Source organism: Felis catus, chromosome F2, assembly GCF_018350175.1.
Source record: "Felis catus isolate Fca126 chromosome F2, F.catus_Fca126_mat1.0, whole genome shotgun sequence".
Lineage (NCBI taxonomy): Eukaryota > Metazoa > Chordata > Mammalia > Carnivora > Felidae > Felis > Felis catus.
In genome coordinates, this window is record NC_058385.1 from 28,908,802 (window position 1) to 28,927,854 (window position 19,053).

The window sequence follows — 19,053 nt, forward strand, 5'->3', positions numbered from 1 at the left end:
GTCCATTTGGGGAGGAAAATAAAATTATAACTCAAAATATCACACCAAGTGCCCAAATATCTTCAGTGATGCATTGTCTTTAGGGCAGTGAGAGCCAAACGTTTCCAAGTCATGGCAAACATAGACTATGATATTTGCATGGAGACAGGGATAAATGCGTATGGACACTGGGATGTCTAGGTACCCACAACTCCCCAAAGTAGGCCACTACCTCCATTCGCTTATAACCCATGGTGGGACATCCCAGTGTGGGTAGAACACCCTAGCCTACAGGATAAATTCCAAACCTTTTTTTTTTTTAATGTTTATTTATTTTTGAGACAGAGACAGCATGAACAGGGGAGGGGCAGAGAGAGAGGGAGACACAGAATCTGAAACAGGCTCCAGGCTCTGAGCTGTCAGCACAGAGCCTGATGCGGGGCTCAAACTCACGGACCGTGAGATCATGACCTGAGCCGAAGTCGGACACTTAACCGACCAAGCCACCCAGGCGCCCCTCCAAACCTTTTTTTACTTGGCATTCAAGGCCCTCAGCAAACTGGCCTTAATGTACCTTTCTAACCATTTCTCCTATGAGCCTTTAATATCTAACAACCTGGCTAGCTTGCCGTCTTCAGGGCACTCAGTGCATTCCCTAGAGTGTATGTCTTCTCCAAAATGAGGCCACATTAGATAATTATTGATGGGCTGTTTGATTCTCACCCCCACATCTTCTCTCACATAATTCATGCCAACCATTTAAACGTTCCCCATCCCTTCAGGCCTCCACTTATTTCTCTGTCCTTTGAGACATTCCCTGACCCCTCCAGCCCACAGGGCTTCCTTCTTTCTCTGCGTGCCCATGTCGCTCAGTATTTAATCTACATCTTGACTTGTAACGGTACATTGCCTCCTAGTTATTAAACCATGTCAGACACATAATTGTGCTCTGTCCAGCCGGAGCCTCCTCCTCCAGGCCTTTGGGGCAGATAAGGTGCTCCCATGTGGGTGTACGTGGCACCCTCAGGAACTCTGGAGAAGAGGGAAGATGAAGGAGGGCCTGCCCAGGGGGTGTTGATAGCAATGGTACCGCATTGTTCTACAGTCTGCTTTCCATCGTACACCTGTTACTTCAGGGCTTAGGTATTTTGGTGCTTTCTCAGAATCTTTAAGCAAAAACAAAAACACGATCTGGAAGGAATAATATAACTTGACACTACTCTGGGCTGTACCGAGATACAAGGCAACAATATTAACCCACTGAAGGCCTGAAACAGAGTACAAATTAACAGGCTCTTTGACCTGCTCTGCAAGAGCCCGACAGGAAGAGGAAGAGGAGGAGCGGCAGGAGGAAGAGGAGGAGGAGGAGCCACAGGAGGAGGAGGACGAGGAGGAAGAGCAGCAGCAGGAGGAGGAGGAGCAGCAGGAGGAAGAGGAGGAGGAGTGGCAGGAGGAGGAGGAGCAGCAGGAGGAGACAGAAGTTAAAAGGAATCATCAAGCAACTGAGTTAAGTGCTCTCCCTCCATTCTATAATACAATTACAAATTACACTTCTCTGTTCCTAGTGGATTAATATCCTCATATGCTTCTCCATTTTCATGTCATTTTAGGCCATATTGGGAACATATAATATTCCATTTAATTTCAGTTTACTACAATTTTAAACAGCAATTTGTTTCCTGGTTACTCATTCTAACGCCTTCCCAGAATGCTTTTGGGATCCCAGGCACCCCAGGGCCACAGGCTGGCCACTTATCTCAATCCCAGCATCTTCAGTGACCTGAAGCTTTATACTATAGCTTTTTCTCCCCCCACCCGCAATATGGCCAATAGATGTTGACTCAAAAACGAAATAATGGACTTTAAAAAACAGATTTAGAAAAGCTAGTGGAACAAGAAGGGAAATGCTGCTGATTTGGTAAATGCTCCTGGGTTTACTCCGGGTCGTCCGTGTACTGTGGCAGGACTGGGGAGACCCATGTGAGGGGGAGCCTTCAGCGAACTCATGGTGCAGACGGGTGGAGTCATCTCCCAGACATTTTAGCTGGGGAACACTGGCTCTTAAATACAGAGAACAAACTGAGGGTTGCTGGAGGGGTTGTGGGTGGGGGAATGGGCTAAATGGGTAAGGGGCATAAGGGAGGACACTTGTTGGGATGAGCATTGGGTGTTATATGTAGGGGATGAATCACTGGGATCTACTCCTGAAATCATTATAGCACCATATACTAACTTGGATGTAAATTAGAAAATAAATAAGTTTTAAAAAAAAGGAAAGAAAAGAAAAGAAAAGAAAAGAAAAGAAAAGAAAAGAACAGAACAGAACTGGGACCAAGAGCTTGACCCCTTTCCTTTTTACTTCAGATTTCTTAAATTTTGTTTGATGGGGAAAATGCGTCTGGCAGGAAGCCCCTGCGAGGAGTAGTGTGTGGCGTCAGCACCCAAGATTTGGGATTAGAAAAGGGCTGGGGGTTTGGTTCCGCAGCTGTCCACGGAACCTATGTCCCCCCGCCCCATGTGCCCCCTAACAGCTGCACTGAAAATGCTGGAATGCCAGGATCCCTAGCCAACTTGGCTGAGTGAGACCCTAAGGGAAGTAGTATCCCACCCGCCCACGTCAAGGACACGTTGCCTTGCTTAGCACGAGAGGTGGGACCGAGCAGGAGGCTCAGCCCCGGCATTCTCTCCCCACCTGTCATACTGCATCAGTCACATCAGGCCTCTGGCTTCAGTGATGACGATGGCGGCAGCAGTGATGTAGAGGCATCCCTGGAGCCATCGAGCAATCAGCATCAGTGTGAGGGGCCATCCAGCCTCAGTTTGGGCCTTAGCAGTGAGGCGAGAGTAACCAGGGCTACCCCTCCGAACGCACATGTGCATCTGTGGCACTCGGGTTCGTGGCAGGGGAAGGGCCTGACAGAGTGAGGAAGCCCAGCCTAGTAATCAGGGAAGATGGGACCCCATGTGGAATGACATCATTTCTGCCCCAAGTAAGGGAAGCAGGACATAAGGATGCCATATATATAAATATCAAATACATTACATTAATTAATATACCACAGCATAAAATAATGAGTGCAAGACAACTCTGTACAGGACCCTGTGGGTCCTGTGGGTGCTCAGAGGAGGTGGACCTAATCCAGGCCACTGCGCATGACCAAGTAAACTGACACAGCACAGCTTGAGCAAGAGGAGACACTCAGAAAAACTATGGTGTGACTGGAGCCCCCAAACTGCCTTGTACAAGGTGGATCTGCACCCAACCACGTATTTGGACCCCAAGTAGGTTAAGCATGTAAATTAGCCCCATGGTGACAGGTAGGGCATATTGTGGCAATATTACGCAGATTCTGTGATGAAAGGAAGAAGAAGAAGGAGGAAGAGGAGGAGGAGGAGGAGGAGTAGGAGGAGGAGGAGAAACAGAGGAAGCAGAAGAAGCAGCAGCAGCAGCAGCAGCAATAGGTGTTGGGGTTGAATCCTGGTCTGTCATGTATTCACTGTGTGATCTCAGACAGATCCTAATTTACGTTCTGTAAAATAAACTCTGGGTAGCGATGAAATAAAGCAAAATACTGGAGAAGAGAGAGAGAGAGAGAGAACGAACCAACCCGGCATCAAAAACCAACATTACACAGCAACTTGTCACAGAATTACAGGATTCCTTCTGGGGATCCTGGCTGTTGTAAGTAGGGGTAAAGGACGTCATGGGAATCAGATAAAGGGTATGAAAAAGGGAGACTGCATGTTGATTAAATGCCAAATCTTTGTATATAGGATCATTTTATGTATGTACAGCCTGTCCAATAAACCTTAAGACACTTGACTGGGCAATTCAATTTCTGAAAAGTATACTTTAAATATGGGCATATAAAAATTTCTATTCTTACTTCTATGATTTCCTTTTCCCCAAAACTTCCCTTTTTCAATTACAGATTTTTTTCATTTTCTATTTTCCTACACCTACTGCAATTTTCTACTTCCTTATAAAAATACTCCTTTCTCTTGGAACCCAGAAGTCTTCAGATTATATTTAGATTTCTTTCAGCTCCTCCTTCACTTAGTTATGCTATAGGTACTCCGATGTGGTACCTCTCGTCTTTATTTGCATATCGGTACCCCAAATTCCTTATTAGCTTTGGTCATCTTGGACTTTCCACCCAAATGTTGGTCACTATGAGACACTCTCATTGATGAGAAAGGAATGTGTGTGATCTATATTGTTTTCACTGATTTTTTTTTTTTTTTTGCAGAGTTTCTTACTCTTACAGCCTGAAAATCAAGATGCCTAGCTTACCTTTTATTCAATTTAAAAACCATCTGGTTCTCTCCCTGGCTCTCTCGGTCATACTGATCTGACTTTACCTTGTCCATATCCCATCATAATTCATGACCATCAGGAAAAGGACCTGGAGAAGTGCCCTTCATTCCTAACAGGCTTGGGACAACAATTTGCTGGGGCTGAAATTAACATCACTTCAGTAGAAAATCACAGTGAAATGCAACAGGGAAGAAAAGATTTTAAAAATATGCCTTCCCTATAGAAATTCAGGCAGTAATGTATCGACAGATGGAGAGCCACGGGCATCAGTTAGAGGAAAATTACTCAGAACTACTGCTGTGCAAGGGGCTGGCACAGGAACTACAGCTTTGCACGTTGGGGATTTGAACAATGAACAATTTTTACAGGCTATTGTATATTGGTTTCTCTAATTAACAGCTAATTAAATGTCTATTTTATTGCACATCTAGTTTTTCAAATTTCTCAGGATTTCCCCAAATCCATAAAGCTACTTGTACCACATAACCTAAGCGTCGACTCAGAGGTATACATATATATTCCACTATTTAGAATGGAAAGATAATTTTGAAAAGGAGCATATAAGCCAAAGTGTGGAACCGAAAATGTACATAGTTTATGAATACATGAATATGTGAAGAGGTACCAAGTATAATATCAATCTTCCCATGTGCCATAATCATGTTCCTAGTGATGGGAAGCCGTATTATTTTTTAATTAAAAAATGGGGAGTATAAAGTGAAACTAATAAGAGGGCAGATGGAAACTTTTGGACATGGAGAGGTTAATAGCATAGATTTGTGGTGATGGTTTCACAGGTGTATACTTGTCTCCAAGCTCATCAAGTTGTGTACATGAATTACATACACCTTTTTGGTATGTCAAAAAATTAAAAGTAAAGTTTTTAAAAATTAAAAACTTTATACCCTCTCCATCGTAAAGACACGTAGGGGTGGTGTGTGTGCATGTGTGTGTGTGTGCGTGTGTCTAAAACTCCAAGTAAATGAGGCTCTCCAATAGGACTTTTAATTAGCAATCAAAGGGATGGGGCATTCTGTTGTCTTACTGATGTACTAAGGCAAATTAACCTATGTCTCAGGTCCCCTCACCTCACTTCTTACCATTCCTCAGGTGTACCTTCCATTCCTACCTCACTGAATTACAGTGCTTGAGTTTCTCCAAATTTGACAGGCCTCTAAGACCTTCCTTAAATCGCTCTCTCTGTTCAAAATGCAAAAGAGTGCTTGCATTACTCCAAATTTGGCATGCCTCCAAGACTTCCTCAAACTGTTCTTTTTCCCAGTTTTGTTCACCTGGCCTATTTACCACAGATTTTTGAACCACTATTGGCTTAGTACTGCCTGATCTCCACAAAACACTGGCTGAATAAATGAAATGTCTCAGGGGAAACATACTGTCATCGTCATAATCAATAAATTTCTATAGATCAAGACATTGAGGTAACAAGGTGCCAAGGTACTAAGAGATCTACATTAAAAGATCCATGATAACTAGGGGCGTCTGGATGGCTCGGTCCGTTAAGCATCTGACTTTGGCTCAGGTCATGATCTCATGGTCTGTGAGTTCAAGCCCCATGTCAGGCTCTGTGCTGACAGCTCAGAGCCTGGAGCCTGCTTCGGATTCCCTTTCTCTCTGCTCCTCCCCTGTTTGTGCTCTGTCTCTCAAAAATGAATAAACGTTAAAAAAAAATTTTTTTTTAAATCCAAGATAACAAAATTCTAGAAAAAATAAAAGCTAGAGAGTCATTTGGAAACATTCTGAGTGTCAGGACAGTCGGAGGACCATACATGAAGGAGGAACGTGCCATTTCTTAAGGGTTATGTTCATGGGCATCCTAGACTGTTCACTTCATCTAATGGAAAACCCAGTGATAATGAGATTATTTAAAAACAGGAGGGGACTCTCAGTCCTGGGGTTGAGGATGCACAGAGTCAAAGAGGGTGGAAATTGTGCAAAAGCACAATCCACCAAGTTTTCACAGGGAAGATCTTATCAAGGGAACCCCCTGCTCCATCAGGCTTTAACTCGGGTTTCCCTTAGCAATGTTTTATGGACCTATTTCTTCAAGGACCACACAGGACACAAAACAGGTAATCCTGAATGATCTAGGTAGGGAAGGCTAACAGAGTGAAGTGTTGGCATTATCAGCCCGTGCCATAAGTTTTAAAAAGTACTTTAAAAGTCTGCTCTGGCTATTTTCTGTTTTCTAATGAGTTTGTTCTTCAAAATGCTTGTGGCCATTTTCAGATTCAATAAAAACATATTAAATAGTGTCTTACTTTTTGGAAGGAAAGCAGCCCACAGGGGTTAACGAAGAGGAGGCTGGGAGGACAGAGGCAGGGCCGGGTCTGTGCCGGTCACTCAGTTGTCCACAATGACAGCGGTGTAGCCAGGGCCTGTGTGTTCACAAGGCATTTCCTACTTGTCATCCGCGAGCCTGAGAGTCAGCTTTTTAAGCCAGCTGGCAGCGGGGCCTGTCAAACTGAGCAATTCCTTTCCGATTCAGCCCAACTGTAGGACGCAGAGTCATCTTTAGCGGTTAGAAACTACCATATATTCTCGAAGACTTGATGTGAATTGCAGTGGTTTCAGCCTGGCGACCTGCGCCTGCCCTTGGACCAAGAGAAGTGGTCGGAGGTGAGGAAACACATGTCCTTTCCGGCTTCCGAGGGGAGTGAGGAAGCAACAGGCTGCCTGACAGGGGTTCTGACGCTGTGAAGACCCTGCCTTGGACATGCAGAGGAGACAACATCCTTCCGACCTCAAACACAAAGGGCAGCCTCTTCCTCTGGGGAGGTAACCCAATATTCTCTGTCCTGCAGATGGCTGGGCAGGAGCCACACCATGGAACTCTCTCCAGCGCTCCTCTTCCCAGCTTCTTGGAAGTGACAGTTGACTGTGAAAGCACAAGGAAGTCCACATATCCTCTAATATGATGAGATTTGTGTCATAAAAAAGTCATACACATTTCTTGAAAGTATACGATCAGTACAAGCCTCACTGGCTAATTGTCTGTTGCAAATGGTAAGGATGGAAGGGTCTTTGCTTGTTTTTCCCCTCTTAAGGGCACTCTTAATGAGCAAGGACTATCGGATTCGGAGAATCTGTGTAAATAGCCACATAGTATTTTTACCTATGTGCCCTACCAGAGACGCTTGGATATTGTTTTGTTTTGTTTTATTTAACATTTATTTATTGATGAGAGAAGGAGACAGATAGAACATGGGCGGGGGAGGAGTAGAGAGCAAGGGAGACACAGAATCCGAAGCGGGCTCCAGGCCCTGAGCTGTCAGCACAGAGCCTGACACGGGGCTCAAACCCACGAACCGTGGGACCATGACCTGAGTGGAAGTTGGGCGCTCAACCCACTGAGCCACCCAGGTGCCCCCGAGAGGCTTGCATATTTAAATAATTCTTACAACAAAATAGAAATGATAATTGACATAGCAGGCCAACTAGTATATCTTATACTGCTTGTCCATCTTACTCTTCCTGGACAGCCTTGCAGACTGGTGTGACACAGTTTTAGATTCAGAAAGGCAGAGAATTAAATCCTAGCTAGCTCCATTGCTAACTTGCTCACTCACAATGAGTTCGAAGGAACTTGAACTAAATACTTTACCTCTCAGAGCCTGTGGAATGGGAGTAGTAACACTGTCTCACAAGATCAGTGGTAGTTGTAAATAATGTGACTGCTCTTACCCCATTTTCTGGTCTCATTTTCTTGACAACATTTACCACTGTCCGAAATACAATAGTACTTGTTTATATTCTGTTGATTGCTCCTTCGGCCCCCCCATAAGCTGCTGAGGAGCAGGAATCCAGTTCAGTACTGTTTTCCCATTTTCTGGGGCAGTGCTTGGCACATAGTAACTGCTTGGTAGGTATTTACTGTATGAATAAAGGTGAAATTAAAACTTTTATAAAGCACATAATAGCAACTCAATAATTGGTAGTTTTCTTCCTTCCTAAGAGTTTAGGTTTACCTCTGTGTTCACTGTAGCAGTACGTAGCTCAGAAATAACCTGGACTCTGGATGGAACTAAAGGGCATTATGCTAAGCGAAATTAGTCAGCTGGAGGAAGACAAATGTCATATGACTTCACTCATATGAGGAATTAAAAAAAAATTTTTTTAACATTTATTCATTATTGAGAGAGAGAGACAGAGCATGAGCCGGGGAGGGGCAGAGAGAGGGGAGACACAGAATCCGAAACAGGCTCCAGGCCCCGAGCTGTCAGCACAGAGTCTGACATGAGGCTCGAACTCACAAACCGTGAGATCACGACCTGAGCCGAAGTCAGACATCCAACTGACTGAACCACCCAGGCGCCCCCATATGACGAATTTGAGATACAAAACAGACGAACATAAGGGAAGGGAAGCAAAAATAATACAAAAACAGGGAGGGGGACAAAACATTAAAAGACTCTTAATATAGAGAACAAGCAGAGGGTTACTGGAGGGGTTTGGGGAGGGGGGATGGGCTAAATGGGTAAGAGGCATTAAGGAGTCTATTCCTGAAATTGTTGCACTATATGTTAACTAACTCGGATGTAAATTAAAACAAAACAAAACAAAAACATAAAAAAGAAAGAAAGAAAGAAAGAAAGAAAGAAAGAAAGAAAGAAAGAACGAACGAACGAACCTGGACTCAACACTACACAAGTCAGGGCATGGAATTCAGCAGAGTCCTCATTGTTTGGGCCAAACAGATCTTTTCCAGATTCTTTAACCTCTTACAAGAAGGCTTTCTGAGTATTACCATCTGGTAATGGCCTGGATAAGAACTCAGCTTTAGGTTCAAGGTCATTTGTTGGGAAATTGTCTTTCCTGTCGTAGGTCCATTTCTGAAGCTGTTCTGTCCCATTGTCTTGGGTGTCCCGGATGAAATTCTCCAGCTGTGGTGATGGCCATTCCTTCAATAGGTGGCACTCTCTCCCAGAACACCGTCCTTTTTCACGGTCCGGATGATCTTATTGATAAATCATTAGACTCCAGTAGGATGAATAGCAGAGTTACAAGTACAAAATAGCCATGCTGATTATTTTGCAACTGTTCTTTCCCTCCCATACGCTCCCACTCCCTGCTCTTGTTTCCTCACCTCCTTTAGAATTTAACCAATGTACTGAGACCTTGAACTTAAGGAAGACGTACTGGCCCTTTTCCTAAGAGGAGGAGGGACAGAAGGGAGACATTCATGCTAAGCCCTTGCTTGAAATCCGGTGCTGATTCTTCTTTTCATTCATTCACTCATCCGTTCACTTATTCACCCAACATTTACTGTAGGCCATCGCGCGCCTTAGTGTGAGAAGAACAGACTGAGGGTAACGACCAGAGTTTGAAGCTCAGATCTGCTACTTATTGACTTGGGGAAAATTTCTTAATGTGTCAACACCTCAGTCTCCTGATCTGTAAAGTGGGGGTGATAATAGTACTTATGTCACAGGTTGTTTTCAAGGATTTCAATAATTAACATTAATTATTATTTATACCATGCTAAGAACAGTGTTTGGCACACAGTAACATCAGATAAGGGTTAAATAAATACTAGCTGTCTAATAACATTGTCTACAACAACTTGCTTAACTTTCAGATGGATGTAATAGCAGTGCTTTTTAAATATTGAATATATTGCACATTTTCCCCATTTAAACATCTCTGAAATCAGGATGGGATGTCATAGTTTGTCAACATCTGTTCCTTCTTATTCATCTTCAAATGATGGCATATTGGGTTTGATGAAATATGACAATTATAAATGGTATCTCTCCCCTTTTGCTGGTCCCTCTCAGTTTACCATGTGTGCTCGTATTTTCCCAATTAAAATAAAAAAGAAAGAGACAGATAAGGGACAGGGAGGGAGGGAGGGGGAGAGAGACAGAGAGAGAAGGAGGAGGGAAGCAGGGAGAGAGAGAGAGAGAGAGAGAGAGAGAGAGAGAGAGAGAGAGAGAGAGAAGAGGGAGGAAGGCAGGGAGCGGGGGAGAAGGAGTCCTGGTCTACCCCAAACTGTAGCAGCCCTCATTAAACTCTAAAATCCTCACTTACACATACTGGAGAAGATCCTAGCCTTCCCTGCTTCACCTCCCTGAACTTCTCAGCCTTAGGTGTGCGGTTGGGGATTGGGAGGGTTCTTTGGTCAATAAAAACTTTCTGAGCAGCAAGCCCTACATTAGGCCCTACACCGAACTCACCTTGCAGTACAGTTGGTAGGATGTGAACTCCCAAAAATTCTTTGAGGAAGAAATTATAATACAGGCCCTATATAATATACTCATGTTGTTTAAAAAAGAAAGCCAGTAGTTATTTATATTTGTTTTCCTATTTTTAATTGTTATATTTTCATAGTCAGGATTCTGTCCAAGCCTCAGGTCTGGGTGGAAGCCCCTCTGGGGCTATGAAAGGGCAAAAGGGCACAAGGCCACAGACGAAGCCTCGGTTCACTGCTCCTGCGGGGATGGGGGTGGGGGGGGGCCGGGTGGGACCTCAAACAAACCCTGAGCCACACTGTGGTGCTCTCCTCACCTTCCTCCCACCTTTCCCCCAGCCCCCAACACGGGTGTCTGCTGAGTCACACCCCCTCTCTTCATGGAAGCTGGGCGGGAGATGCTGTCCAACTTCGGCTCAGGTCATGATCTCGTGGTTTGTGGGTTTGAGCCCAAAATCTGGCTCCACACTGTCTGTGTGGAGTCTGCTTGGGTTTCTCACTCTCTTCTCTCTCTCTCTGACCCTCCCCCACTTGTGCTTTCTCTGTCTCTCAAAATAAATAAACTTTAAATAAATGAATGAATGAATGAATGAATGAACGAATGAATGAATAAAAATAACTGTTACCCTGGCAAACACTGCCAGTTCTAAACACCCCAGAGGAGGTTTGTTTCTTACAGAGCCGGTTCTAAGCACAATAAAGGGGAGCGGTCATGATCAGAAAACCTATGATCCTCAGAGTCTTCAGATCTTGGGAAGAAGGCAGCTGTGGAGCAGGAAATGATGTGTACTCACTGCACCATACATGTGGGGTGACCCCTTCTCATTTTTCAGGTTGGAGTAAGTAGGTATCATTTGCTTTGCTGGCCCACCTGCACCAAAAGGAGTGGATTCTTCACTCTCCCTTCATCTTCTTCCCTAATATTTGTGCCCTGTGGTTTATATCTGGTCATAACCAGATGTACAACCTTGGGTACGTTTTCTAACTATGTGGCCTCACTTTCCTGACCAATTAAGATGTAGAGTGTGGCACTGCCCAACTCAGAGGGCTGTGCCCAGGGTGAATGAAGTAATACACTTCTTTGTGAACTGCAAAATCCTAAACAAAGACTTCTTGTTTTTACTGTACTTATTCTTTCACGGGATAGTTTGAAGGCATCTGCTTCAAAACGCTCTCCAAGCATTGTTCGAAGGCACATAGTGCTGGGCCCACACTAAAGTATAATAAATGAAGACTGTGTCTCCTAGAGGGGCCAAAGCATTAAACGAATACCTTGGTGATGCTGGTTATCTATCATTATCTCCAGTGAAGAAACACTGGTCACTAGTCAGGAAAAGAAAATGCCTTCCAAAGAGGGAAAGATAAGAATCAGGAGGAGTCTCCCCTTCAAATGATTTTCCTGCCCCACCCCGCCTCACCCCACCTCACCCCACAGTGCTCCCTCACTCTCAACTTCCCTCAGACTCTTCCCCACCCTACCCTTACTGATTCCCTGCTCTCTGATCGCAAACCCTCAACTTTCAAGATAACATACCATAAAAAGCACGCTGTGATGAAAATGGTTGATATGGCTGAGTTGCAAAACGAGGGCACTCGATTCAGCCTTGGAGACAATATCTAATGCGACACTTCTGTTTTACAGAGAGGCACCCAAGGGTCATGCATTACCTCTACCTCTACTGGGGTGTGGGTCGTGGGGTATGGTGTGGGGTGTCCCCACTTCTGCCCACATCCCCACAAACCTGAAACCTTATCTACCCCAGAAGGGGGTGTTAGGGCTCTATGGAAATGGAATACTTCAGGGCTTCTGTCTCAGTCCTTGCATCCCCCTTAAAAACATAATGGATTGCTTTCAAGCTTAAACAATAAAATAATTCTGTTTAAAACAGGCTATGCTTCTTCTCCCCTCCAATCCCCCCAGCAAAGAAAAACAACTAAAATATTTCCAAGTCTTTGCTCACACATGAGTCATCTTTGGAGCCTTCCTCCCCTGTTTTGAGCTGCAGTGGTGGCCTGACAGTCACGGCACCTGTGCCTGCTTCCACACTTACTGTCTGTCCCCTTCGGGACCGGAGCCTCCCTGAAGACAGGCCATGGATTCTTGGTATCTGAGGCTCATCACACAAACCAGGCATATCCTGGATGCTTAATGCTGTTGAATGAGTGAATGAGGGAGGTGGAGTAGGAACAGTTAGCAACTTTAAGTTTAATATTAAGATGCTGACTGTAGAAAGGCCTTCAGAAAATATATGACATAAATATTTCCTTACCCTGATTTGGAAGAAAAACACCATCTCCAACTACTGGAAGCAAAAGTACCTCCCTTCCCTAGACCCAGCTAATTGACTCAGTAAACATTTCAGAGCTGTCTATCAGGAACAGGGACAAATTCTCCATGTGCAAACTGCCTTCTCTAAGACCACCTTGTCCCTTGTTCTTGGTCACCTTAGACCTTCTTCTTTTCCTTTTCTCCCCTATTGGAGTATGAACATAGACCTAATTAATTATCTTAGGGACCAGCCAACAGAAAACTATACTTTCCATCTTTTCAGAAAGACTGGGGGAACCCAGAGTCTCCTTATGTCCTGCCTAGCAACCTGGTGTCCGAGGTTTGCCTATGTGTTTGGGAGAGAAACTCAGAGACAACTGGGATGCAGAGGGGAGAATGGCTTAGTATCTGGGTCCAGGCTGCTCAGGGGCCTTTGGGTCCAAGTGCTGTGGCCACACCCTCCATACACTCTGCTGGCTCCACTGCTGGCCTGCGCTCCCCTAGCTGTCGCAAACCATTTTCCTTAAGAATGCCCAAAGGAGACAGTAAAGGAAGCAATATCTAACTGTGGAAAGGATCCCTTCCCCAGCACTACTTGGTTCTGGTAGGGTCAGGTGGAGTAAGGAGTCACCTCGAAGGTATGATTTAGGCAGCACAGGAAGGCCCCAGCTCAAAAATAAATTCCACATGCATGCCTGAACTGGTGACTAATTCATCCCTTTATTCACTGACCAAATATTTATCTACTACTCCCCAGACAACCCCTCCCCCATTCAAACAGAAATGGTGTCTGTCCTCAAGTTAATCAAGAAATAGCAGAAAATTCTGACACAAATATAGTTTACCCGGTGCAAGGTGAGGCTCCTGGAATTGCGGGGAGAGCCTTGCTTTGGAGCGTGGGTTGTTGACTTTCACGTCCTGTCTTCCAAACCTAGCTGATGACCGGGGACAAGTTACTCAACCTGTTAGAACCTGTTTTCTTACACGTCTAAGAGCGATGATGACAGTAATAGCTTACCCCTTGTTGTGAGAATTCTGCGAAACACATGTGACGCCCCAGGAAAAGTACTAAATAAGAGCTTCTAGTAAGCAGTGAGCACGGTATTATGGGAGTGCAAAGGAAGTAGCAATGACAAGTGCCTGGAGGCTTTGGGGAAAGTTTCATAGGGGAGGTGGCATCTGATATGGGTCTTGAAGGACAAGAAGGAATTGGCTAGGCAGAAAAGACAGGTGGGTAGGGATCAGGGAAAGGGAACAGTGTATGCAAACCACTGAAGCAAGACATTGCATAATGTCTTCTTAGACCTTGAGGGGTTCAGTCTTCAAAGACTGGGAATGTTGGAGGGCTGAGGGGGTTTCATCCACTTGCTGTTCTGCTTTCCCTACAAGGCCTCACTTTCTTTGCTCAAAATGGTACCCCGACCTTCCTACATCAAATGGCTCCTCCCCCTGCCCTTTGGTCCCCTTTCCTGCTTTGTTTATCTCCAAAGTATGTATGTATGTATGTATGTATCTTTGAAGGAAGTAGAGAAAGAGCACACACATGTGAGCAGGGGAGGGGCAGAGGGGGAGAGAGAGAACCCCAAACAGGCTCCTCGCCGGCCCATGTGGGGATCCATCTCACCAACTGCAAGATCATGCCCTAAGCCCAAATCAAGAGTCAGACCCTTAACAGACTGAGGTACCCAGGCACCTCATCTCCAAAATATGTATTATCACTGATAATAGAGGTTTACTTATTTTATGTATAGACCTTCTCAACACGCTCATCCCCTTTCCCTCACTACCACAGGCACAAAATGGAAGTTCCCTGAGGAGAGGAAGCTTTGAGTTCTCTTCACAGACATATGTGTGCCCCATGTTTCCCACCATGCCTGGCACAGAACAACAGAGACAGGATGTCGTTTAATTCATTCCACACGGATTTGTTTCCTGTCTACAGAGCACCACAGGCCAGCTTGCCATTGGGCTCTGATGTTGAACAAAACTGGGTCTCTACGCTCTATGAGCACTGTTGCTGTGGACGTGTGGGGACCTTCTGAGACGCCTCCTGGGTCATTCTATGATGCCTTGTGAGAGACCCCCACTAAGGAATTTTGGCCATTCCCTGTGTCTTTTCCTAACCACTCTGTAAAGATTTTCAAAATGTAAACACTCTGGGGTTGAGTTCACTTTTAGTAAGTCTTCCTTTTCTGTGACTAAGTATGTGTGTCTCGTGCTGGGAGAGGTGACTTTGGGAATCCAAGGAGGCTGCCAGGTGCCTGGGGGGAGGAGATGTTGAAAGGACAGGGTGGGGGTTCAGGAATGGAGGCGCCCAGAGACACGTAGCCTCTTTCACAACTTGGCCTGGGGCTGTTCCTGTGATTGGGTGTCTCCGCCAAGAATGTCCCCAGAGTTCCAAGTCATCTTCAGATACAGTTTTCTTATCCTATGTTCGATAGCCTTCAGTAAAGTAAGTTTAAGATCAGGGAAAGAAAGGGGTTTGTGTAGCTAGCTCTTTCAGTCCTTGAGGTGAGGGGAACAAGGGCCAAAGTTTTTTGTGGTGTTTATTTTTTATTTTCACTTCATGAAATAACATAAAATATAAAAAAGAAGAACTGTAACAGGCTAACACATACTCGTTTACCAGTTAAATGTCCATGTACCTAGTTTTTTTTTCCTTAAAGCTAACATTGGGCTTCATTTGACTTTTTGAACTCTTTTCTTTTTCTTTTAAATGTTTATTTATTTTTGAGAGACAGAGACAGAGCACAAGCAGGGAAGGGGCAGAGAGAGAGACAGAGACACAGAATCCCAAGCTCCAGGCTCTGAGCTGTCAGCCGAGAGCCCGATGCAGGGCTCAAACTCACAAACCGCGAGATCATGACCTAAGCCTACGCCGAGGTCGGACGCTTAACCAACTGAGCCACCCAGGTGCCCCCTGCCTTTTTGAACTCTTACAGCAATAAATAAGTGCACAACTAAACAACAAAAAATACCAAGAAATAAATGAAAAGACAAGCCATAAACCATAAAGAGGTATTTGCATGCTTATAACAGATAAAAGAATAATTATTCCAGAATATATAAATAGCCCTACAAATCAATAATAATAATAATAATAATAATAATAATAATAAAAAGATAACCCATTCATGTTGTTTTGTAGCAACTGCAAATCTGGGTGAATCTCCCCAAACCTTCCTTCCCTCGTCCTCCCCTCATCACTTACTCCCTCTGCACAACTCCCAACAGAAGTTCACACCTGAGGGCAGAGGGAGCTTGAAGAGAAACTACCCCAAGTCCCTTTTCCTTGCCCTGAGCCCATCCTCCACAAAGCAGGACACCAACAAGACGAGATAAATTGCTGTGGGAATCTTAAATGCCATTATTTCTTTATACTTCTACCTTTTTTTCTAACAGGGAAAAAGAATGCTGGTTGTGCCTTATGTCTCCTTGTGAAAGAGGAGGGGCACGTTTAGTGCAAGAATCTTTCTTAATTCTCCCCCACCCCCCAGATTTGCAGGGTAGGTATCAGGAGTTCCACTTAATCAGTGAAAAAACCAAGCCCAGAAGGATCAAATAACGCTCAAATGTCCCACAGGTAAAAATACAGAAATTGCATTTGAACCCAGGACTGTGTGATTCCAAAGCGCAGGCCTTTTCCCCTAAACCACACTTCTAAGAATGCAGTGATTTCATCTGGACTTCAGGAAGTGAGTGTGTCCCACGAATCAACATCACTGTGAACAAGCATGACACTGTGATAAGGCTCTGTGCCAGGCGGTGGAAGTGGGGACAAGGGTGGACTCAAGAGGGGAGTGTGACATGCGACGAAGGAAGGGGAGCTGGTAAAGGTCAGTGGGATTACTGGACACCGGGAGGTTACCAATCCTATTTGGAGTGCAGAAAAATCTTTTTTTTTTTTTTTCTAAAGAGAGATTGAGAGAGAGAGACAGAGACAGAGACAGAGAGACAGTGGGAGAGGGGCAGAGGGACAGAGACCGAGAATCTTAAGCAGGCTCCATGCTCAACATGCTCAGCACAGAGTTCAACCTGGGGCTCAATCCTACGACCCTAAGATCGTGGCCTGAACTGAAATCAAGACACAGATACTGAACCAACTGAGCCACTCAGGCACCCCAGAAAAATCTGTTCTCACCTGGTGCTGTACACACAGCCTTCCTACATATCTGGTATTCAAGCTGGTGTTTGAGAAGCAGCTTTGCAGTTCTGCAGACTGGAATTCAACCCCTGCTCTGCATCTTGCCAGTTGTGTGAACTCTGGCAGTTCACTTATCCTAAGCCTTGGTTTCCTCTGATTTGGAAAGCAGGACTAATACATCAGTCATAGGAGGCCCCTGAAACATTAAAAGAAATATGAAGTACTAAGCCCAGGGCCTGGCCTGTAGTAAACTTTCAGTAAAGAGTAGCTATATTTGTTTTGTCATTAAGATCATAATTTGGCAGGTAGGGATTACAAGGTGCAGAAATTCATTCATTCATTCAACAACCAGTCATCGAACACTAGGCTGTGTCACGGGCACCTGGCTGGGTCTTTTGCTGTGCATCAGTGAATAGCACAGACTGAGATTCCTGCTCTCCTGGAGCTGTGTTCTGGAACAGGGAGTCAAACAAGCAAAATCACTAAGTACATGACATGATATGCTGAAACGTGATATGTCTCCCAAAGAAAATATAAACAGAGGTTTAGGTGACTATTTAAGTCACACGTTTAACGTGAACACTCACCTAACTTGAACCATCATCAATGAATGCTGACAATGGTAGTGAATTTGGTTGGAAGCTAATACTGATCTGGAATCTGACCTTTTTTGGTAATAGCACATCATGCTTTCTCCAACCATCTAGTGTCACAGATAGAGTAACCTCGTCACTCACTGATAGTTAAGGGAGACCTTAAAAATTCTAGATGCTGCTTCCAGAGAAATGGTTTCTTATTAATAGTTGTTTTGTTTGCAACAAGAGTAGCACCCAGTGGTTAAGTGCTAACTGCGTTATTAAAAATCAAAAACAAAAATCCAAAGCTATAGGGATAAGTGATGGTATTGTTCTACTGGTGGTTGAAGAGAAAAGTATCTCATAACTTGAAAACTCTTCTGAAAAAACAACCAGTCTTAGGAACTCCAGGTTGGAAGGGACCTTTAAGGTTATGCTCCAGTTCCAAAGAAATGTGGTTCAGACATGACTGGTTTGACTTGAACTGTATTGGACTGGAGCTCCATTTTCTGGGAATTATAGATTGATAGAAGTTGATACTCAGAAAAGGGAAGATGTAGTTATCAATAGATCTTTCTAAAAAAAATTTTTTTTAATGTTTATTTATTTTTGAGAGAGACAGAGACAGAATGCAAGTGGGTTAGGGGCAGAGAGAGGGAGACACAGAATCTGAAGCAGGTTCCAGGCTCTGAGCTGTCAGCACAGAGCCCGACGCAGGGCTTGAACTCATGACCTGTGAGATCATGACCTGAGCCGGAGTCCGACGCTCAACCGACTGAGCCACCCAGGTGCCCCATCAATAGATCTTCTTGAGAACACTTGCTAGGAGAGAAAGGAGACTTTTCTTTACGAAGATGCTACTAAGAAGGCTGTTGGTGACATATGGTTTTCTTTTTTTTCTGCCACATACGTCAAGGCAGGCAGAGCTCGGAGAGATGCGACCAGAAGCAGAGCTGGGAGACCAGCCCTACAAAGCTGGTGTCTGTCCCACTCTGCCTATTGTGCTTGACTATGAAAAGTTTCAAACACACAGAAAAGTACAGAGACTACTGTTACAAAATATCCAAAATACCTACCCCAACCCAAACTTAACGTATTTCATGTATTTCAACAACATTCCTTATTTGTTGCAGGTACCTATTTAATATGGATAGATAGTAAATAGATTTAGTTGCAACGGATGTCCCCTTCATACTATTCCCAGCCCTGTTCTTCTCTTCTCCCAGAAGCAGCCATCATACTGAAGTTAGTGCATATACTTCCTGTCTATATGTTTATATTTTTATTCATATATATGACTCTAAAAATACGGCATTGTATGTATGCTTTTAAAATTTACTTAAATGGTATTTTATGTCATATATTTTTATCGTAGCTTTCAGGATCTCCTTTGAGGTTTGTCAATGTTATTATAGATGTTATTATAGTAATAGTTTATTATTACTCTTTCTTTTTTTTAAATATAATTTATTGTCAAGATGGCTAACATACAGTGTATACAGTGTGCTCTTGGTTTGGGGGTAGATTCCCGTGATTCATCACCTACATACAACACCCAGT

General features: G+C 44.2%; 1 long non-coding RNA gene across 6 annotated transcripts in view; it reads right to left on the reverse strand.

The window, feature by feature from the left end:
• LOC102900800 overlaps positions 1-19,053 on the reverse strand; it is a 207,721-nt gene that overhangs the window by 22,658 nt on the left and 166,010 nt on the right. The window contains exons 8-10 of one of the 6 annotated variants that reach the window (XR_006592763.1): positions 16,916-17,114; positions 13,620-13,709; positions 10,226-12,657 (exon numbers count right to left, since the gene is read on the reverse strand). The exons of 1 other annotated variant lie outside the window; for it this stretch is intronic. This is a non-coding gene — a long non-coding RNA (uncharacterized LOC102900800). Of the gene's footprint in view, positions 1-10,225; positions 13,710-16,915; positions 17,115-19,053 lie in introns of those variants that run through there. 4 more of the 6 variants (XR_006592762.1, XR_006592764.1, XR_006592761.1 and 1 more) reach the window with 4 other exon arrangements.